Raw genomic sequence first — 7,221 nt, forward strand, 5'->3', positions numbered from 1 at the left:
CCAAACCAATTGGCTGTGAATACATACTAGTGGCAACAGACTACTTCACTAAATGGCCTGAAGCTAAGGCACTAAAGAAAAACACTATTGCTGAAGTAGCCAAGTTCTTGTACGAGAACATCATGACCAGGTTTGGGTGCCCAGTGGAACTAGTAAGTGATCAAGGGACACACTTCCTAAACAAGGTAATGGAAGAATTAACTGCAAAGCACATGATAATTCACAAAAAATCATCAGTTTATCACCCGCAATGCAATGGACAAGCGGAATCCACCAACAAAATACTGGTAAAAACTCTCAAGAAAATAGTGGAAGGAAATAAAAAGGACTGGGACAGGAAGCTGAGCAGTGCATTATGGGCATACATGACATCATACAAAGTGACTATAGGAATGACCCCTTTTAGAATGGTATACGGGCTAGAAGCAGTAGTGCCCATGGAATTCATGATACCCAGCCTAAGGATGGCAATACAGCAAAATTGCCAATGAAAAGGTCCCGATAAGAGCGAATCCATGAACTGCTAAACTTGGAAGAAGACAGACAGCAAAGCATCCTGGTGACCGAGGCTGGGAAAAAAAGAAGGAAGGCCCGGGCAGACAGACATGGTAAACAAAAGGTGTTTAACAAAAGGGATCATGTCTTGATGTTCAATTCCAAGCTTGGCAAACACCCGGGAAAGCTAAAGCTCAGGTGGATTGGACCATACATAATCAAGGAAGAAATAGCACCAGGAGCATTCATGCTGGAAAACCTAGATGGGACACTACACCCGGGAATTGTTAATGGATGCAGGCTAAAACCTTACTATGGAATGGAGCAACCAATGGAAGAAACTGCGCCTTCTCAGATATTGAGTATTCGGTGCGAGCCAGTGACCTTGGGCAGCAGAGCTGCAAAAAACAAAAGACAGAAAGAATGGTGGGAAACAGGCCCAACAAATTAATAATGAAAAAGAGAAAGAGAAAATGAAAAAAGGTAAAAAGAAGCAGAAAGGCAAGTTTCAAAATGATGACATGCAAAAAGATGTCGAATCGAGAGTAATCAACGACCATCATGACAAGACGATCAACCTCGAAACAAGTAATGACTCACCAACCGAAGAAATTAAAACATCGAACAACAATATTAACAAGCAAACGACTGAAGCAGCAGAAAGCGCAAGTGACAAAATGTCTTTAAGCTCTCAAAGCAAGCGAGCACCAAACAGAAGCTCGAATCAAGCACAACAGAACAATCAGACAGACAGTATGGCCAAAGGAAAAGGAACATCCAACCAAGGCCATACAGCCGATGCCCCTATGCGTTATACCATCACTCAGCAGTCCAAAGAACGATGAGTGGGCGACAAAACCAGGGTTTAAGAAGCTGCTCAACCAAAACTGGGCAGCACTAGCACAATCCCGGGATGCTGAAAGTCTCATAAAAATATTTGTTGAAACAGATTCGGTGGTTGTACCCAGAAGATTACCCATACTCATAGACACTCAACTAATACATGAGGTGCTTGGTCTGAACAATGAAGGACTCACGAATTCTGACAAAGCTCACCCAGTGCAGAAAGAAATACCCAGCACTGGTCAGATGCATCAGACCAAGGATGTGAGCAATCCAGAAAGGAGGTCACAGTTTCAATTCTACTTACATAATATAATGCACATGGCAAAGAATGAGGACATGTCTGCAAAGAACTACATCATATTGAAAGCTGTTGAGGAGGGAGTTGAGATGAATTGGGCAGCAATTTACTTGGATAACCTTAAAAAGAGAGCAGCAACAGTCCTGGAAAAGGGAGGGCCTACAGTGGTGCACGCACATTTACAAGTACTTGCTCAGGCAGCAACAAGGGACCCTGAAGCAAAAAAGGTGAACAGTCCCAAAAAAGACAGGCAAAAGGAAACAGAACAGAGGCCGATTCCCCCAAAACCAACACCCTCGGTGGCACAATCTGACGCTCGCACCAGCAAAAAGACTCCCCCGGTCTCGTTCAAAGATATGGACGATGCGACTAAAGCTAATCCATTTGACAAAGTGGAAGATCTACAGGGAAAGAAAAGAAAAAGGGGTAACAGGAGTGAACCCGGGAAGGCAGATCAGCAAGAAAAAGAACAACAAGCTGAGGAAGAAAAAGAACAGGAGAAAAGGCAGAAACAACAGCAGGAAGAAGCAGAAAGGCAAGAAAAAGAGAAGCAAGAAAAACAACAACAAGAGGAAAGGGAACGGAAAGAAAGGGCTGACAAGGAAGAACAAGACAAAAGGGCAGAAGAGGAGCGCAAAGAAACCCAGGACAAGGGGAAAAGTAAGGTGGAAAACAGTAAAAATCTTAAGCCCACAGAAGAGGTCACCATAAACCTCAGGGATGAAATGGATGGAGAAGATTTCCCGGATGCCCCAGTAACAGATTTAGATCGGGCTCTAGAGCTAGCCCTGATTCAACTGGACAAAATCCAGGTGCTCCACAGGAGGAACATTGATGAACACAACTACATAGCCAAGTTGAACAAAAATGCCTGGAACAGGGTTGAAGGAGCACAAAGCAGAATAAAAGCATGTAAATCCATGCTCATGGGACCATCCAGCCTGAAGGAGGAGGCCGATGTGCTGCAAAAGAAACACGATGGGGAGATAGAATGGCTAAAGGGAGTGATCATAGTGAAGGATGATGACAGAAAGGCTGCAAATAAGAAAGCTGAGGAAACACAAAAATAATTAAATGAGCAAAAGCAAGCGGTGGCCACAGCCAAGGAGCAGGAAAGACTCGCCCGGGATGCTCACAAGAAAACGCAAGCGGCATATGAAGAAGCCCGGCAAATTGCTAAAGCATTACCAAGAATGCAAGCGCAATAGGACACACTCAAAAAGGAAAAGGCCCAAGTAGTAGCTGAAAAACAAAAATTAATGGAAGAAAAGGAAGAAGCGAAAGAAGCAGCCAAAATCAAGGATGATGTGATAAAGGCTCTACAGCAGGTGTCAGAAGATTGGGAGCAGACTATGAAAGAAGCAAAAAATGACATGATAAGGAGCAAAGCCATCGAGGAGCTCCTCACGCAGGAAAATAAGCTGCTCAAGCAAATAGAAGGGGAGGACGAGGATGTGATCCTACTAGCCCTGGGAGCCAAAGACACCCTGATGAATGCCCTACTTGAAAGATTAGGCCAAACATGGGATAAGGCCCTCACTCAGATGAGCTCTATGAAAGAAGAAGTGGTAAACAAAGCAGGACAAAGGAAGGAAGCCAAGAATAAGTCAGGAGATGAGGAAATAAAAAGATATAAGGAAGAAGCAGCTAAATGGAAAAAAGCTTTTGAAGAAGCTTCTTCATTAGCCCCACTCATGGCAACCACAGGAGATACCTCCAAGGAGAAACACTGGGAAAGAGAAGCAAAGAAATACCAGGAACAAGCCCGGGTGGCAGAGCAGAAGTATCAAGAAGCTCGACCAACTGACGAGTATGTTAATCTCGTTAAGGACACAACATTAGAGAATAGGAAACTGATAGCTGAGAACAAAAAGATAATTGAAGAAAACAATGAACTCAGGGACTTCAAGGGAAAGATGGGCAAGTTCATTCAGGAACAGAAAAAATACGTGGAAGAATTACAGCAGGCCATACGCACTAAGCAACAAAGATTGAATGCCAAGCAGAAGGCTGCGGACTATCCCACCAATGAGGATTTTACACTAGAAGCTGAAATAGGCTATGAAGTGGATCTGTTAACTCAAGCAGAGGCTTTACAAGACGGAGGGCCTGAGGCTTTTAAGACTACCCTGAAGATATCATTTGAAAACCACAAATTAAAACAGCAAGTCAATGAATTGGAACATCAGATGCACAGAGCTCAGGTCGACGCCAATTTAATCCGGGCATTCGATGAGCTTGCAGGAGCTCACAAGCTTACCCGGGGAGAACTGGTGCTACAAAACAAAAAACTTAACGATGAAATACAAACTCTGTTAAGGATTCCGCAGCATAATGAAGACTTTGAGCTGTACAAGACAGCTGCACGTGCTGGTCAGTGATTATGTCAGGCATGATTGGCCACTACCACAATCATTTGAGGAAAAGCACTTCATACTACAAAAAATATGGGAAGAGCCCCTGCCAGAGGATCACCGGTATGGAAGGAAGATTTATGCAAAAGGACCTCAAGGGCAGGTTAGACCTCCTATAGTACCTGCCTTTACCTCTGCGCGTTTTCAAGAGGAAACTCTCAGGCAATTTCAGCAACAGTACATTGAGAGGCACCCATGGGCAACCCCAGTCAAAGCATCAGATCAAAAAGGGGTGGAAGGATTGGGATTTGAAAAGAAGAATTATAGGAACAAGTCACCAACATTCATAGCTGAAGGTTCAGGTTCCCAACCGGCCGTGCCAGGTGTTGACCGAAGGACGCGAGACCGCTCCCTTAGAGCAACCGACCGATCAAGAGAGCGGGACCACCACCCACAGACGCCGCTAGCACTCAAGGAGTGGAGTAGTGGGGTGACAAGGAGGTAACGGCCACCCGGGTCTATAAAAAAACACCTCTTTTTCCATGCCCAGGGTGACGGGTCCTTTGTAATGCAGTATTACTGAATAGGAACAGGGAATTCAACACCCTTGTCTCTCTCTCTCTCTCTATCCCTCTCTCTGTGTGTTCTTAAGTATGTAAGGATGGTGAGGTATCCCCATTCTAGGGAAGCTCAGCGTGTTTTAAAGTAGTAAGTCTATCTTGGAATTACATGTGTTGCGGGTAAAATTAGTGTGTGTGTACTTGCAAGGGTGTGTGTGCATGTACGTTCTACAGGACACGCTGAAGAGTGCTCAAGGAACCTGAGGGGGTACTTGCCACCCCGGGTAAGGCCTTGCCCGTGCCCTAGGCAACACTAGGATATCTATCATCTTAAAAGATTAAAAAACACTTCCCAATAAGTATAGAAAAATCATAGGAAATTGTTTTATAGAATGTCCCTTGAGCACCAATTATGCCAGAGGGAATCACCACGAACTCATAGCGGCCTTGTTCGGTTCTAAAAGCTGTTTTTGGAATGTTGGCCTAAAAAATCCAAACTTGGTGGTAGCCACTCTTCAAGTTGAAGCATCTAGAACTTGTTCTTGATTGTAAGCTTGTTTCATGATCTATATAGTCGATGCACAATTGGTGCGACCTTTCCTTATTTATGACAGAGAGGATGGGTGATGCGAATGGAGATGACCTCAGACGGATCAATCTAGCCTGATCCATCTCCAATTTCCCTTCCAATGCTTTTGATAAGCAATAGGAAACTCGCTGGGGGGTTTTGGGTCAGGAATGAGCATGATCCAATGGTCTTTTGGTTGATAGGGTGGAACTTTCAGAGGAAGGTCATCTCTTAACAGGATGTGATGATACCTTTTCAATCCCGGGTTCGTGTTCTAGTTGTGATATTGTGGCGTTGGATCCATAAATGAAGCCAACCTGCTTGGGATTATAAGTTGCAAAATGCTTTGAAGAAACTCGAACATACAATAATGCAATTTTGGCTCCCTTCTTGATGACTCACTTTGCCTTGAGATGTGAGATGAATGGGATACCTAGAAGACTCTAAACATCAGTGAGGGTGACTAGGGTAGGCACACCTTTTGTGATGAAGAACGTGCTCATATTGCTATCTAATCATTAGCAAAATAAGGGTTCCCAAGGATCATGTCACACCCTATGAGGGGAGCGGCAAGAAAATGTTGCTCAAATGCTACTTGTTGAACAAAAAATTGTTCCTTTTTTTGCCACCTTTTCGGTGATCTGCATGCGGATACCTGGTGTGAACCCATCAACATCGAGCACAAAGGGCAGCATGATACACTCTAACTTGGCATCTAGATGTGGAGACAAGATCCGTTGTGCTACCAGTGTTGAGGATAATGGTAAATATGTGGCCCTTTGTACCACCACGCTTGTGGCTGGGACTACTGAGGTTTTTGAAGCTAGGGTGGTTGGTTTGATTGACGCTTATTGCCTTTCCTTCCACATCATATAGTCCTCCTTCCCTTGCTGTTGATATGACATCACAAACAGCTCTGTTCAACCATATAGGCCTTTTGCTTCTCTACGTATAGTAATCCACCTATTATCCTTGCCCTTTGTTTTTGTTGGGAGTCATCTAGGCTTGCAACTATTGCTTAGTTTCTCATTCTTGTTGTTGTTATTACTGTTGTGGCCCTTCCCATTATGCTACTGCAAAGAATTCCCACCTATTGCTTGCTTTGGCTTACCGTCATTTAGCTCTATCTCCTTGTTTTGTGTCAGTGCCAATGCGTCCTCATATGTCTTTGGGTTGAGATTTTTGATCGCATATATGATTTGAGGAATCCAACCCTCAAGTGAAGGCCCAGAGCTTCTACTTATCCGTAGCTTCTATTTGCTAAGCTAAGGTCAAAAGTTTGTTGAAGTAACTCAAATTTGGCATTCCTTTCTACTTGAGTTCAACAAAGTCATCCTCCAATGTAGTGAGTTATTGTGGAGGGAGAAAATAGTGCTTGAAATTTGAGATGATTGTGTCCCAATTGTAATGTTCTCCAGTCATATTTTGGCATATGAGGGTTCTATACAGTCCAATGCTGCCACCATGGCACAGCCTTGCTTGTGAGATGAGGGGCTGCTAGGTGAACCTTGTCCTACGGGTCCCTAATCTTAGCTAACATAAAGTGAGCCATAAATTGTTTGATGAACTTATTGACTACACCATTTTATCACTTACCATCATACTTGATGAAGCTAGGCAAGCTGCAAACCAAGGGTTGAACTGTGATAGTACTACCTGGTTCTTTTCCACCGTCATAGGGAAAGAACTCTTGTCCCCCTTTGCAACCGGATTGCCCTCATCCTCGACCTCCTCCTCAATCCCCTCTACGATAGGATACTAAAACTTCAGGTTTGGGGGTGGGGTCTATGGTTCTCCATTTCCCAAACTTGGTGCTAGAATGCATTCTTGTAGGGCTATCACCTACTGTTGTGTCATGACCTATGTGATAGACAAGAAATTCAAATTTTGGGAATTCAAGGCATCTGCGAAAATGTAAATGGATGGTATCCATCTTGTCTAATACCTGCGATTGGATGGTACGGATTTGCTCTTGTACTTGTCACTCCATGGTACCTCAGTTGTAGGAAATGGTAGGTCGAGCCCAGGAAATGGTGTTTATGTTTTTCTTGTAGATTCCATCATTTCTCAAGCTTGGAAACAGCAAGGAAACTTCATTTT

The sequence above is a fragment of the Cibotium barometz genome, chromosome 28 (assembly GCF_041138505.1).
Source record: "Cibotium barometz isolate CiBa-2024 chromosome 28, ASM4113850v1, whole genome shotgun sequence".
In the NCBI taxonomy this organism is placed as follows: Eukaryota; Viridiplantae; Streptophyta; class Polypodiopsida; order Cyatheales; family Cibotiaceae; genus Cibotium; species Cibotium barometz.